Source organism: Micromesistius poutassou (assembly GCF_964030765.1).
Source record: "Micromesistius poutassou genome assembly, chromosome: 8".
In the NCBI taxonomy this organism is placed as follows: Eukaryota; Metazoa; Chordata; class Actinopteri; order Gadiformes; family Gadidae; genus Micromesistius; species Micromesistius poutassou.
Genome location: NC_140278.1, coordinates 13,471,590 through 13,471,807, shown reverse-complemented (window position 1 = coordinate 13,471,807; position 218 = coordinate 13,471,590).

Here is a 218-nt window from a genome sequence, read left to right as displayed (position 1 = left end):
CTGTCGCTCGGCCATAACCATGTGACCATGTGCTCCTGCAGACAAAAAACAGCTGAGGGGGCACGTCTGTCTCTATTTTGGGGAGGGGAGGGGGGCCTCGCTCTCAGACACACACAGACACACAGACACAGACACACACACACACACACACACAGACACACACACACACACAGTGCGACTGCTGCTAGACATTCTGACATTGGGCCAGACATTTACTG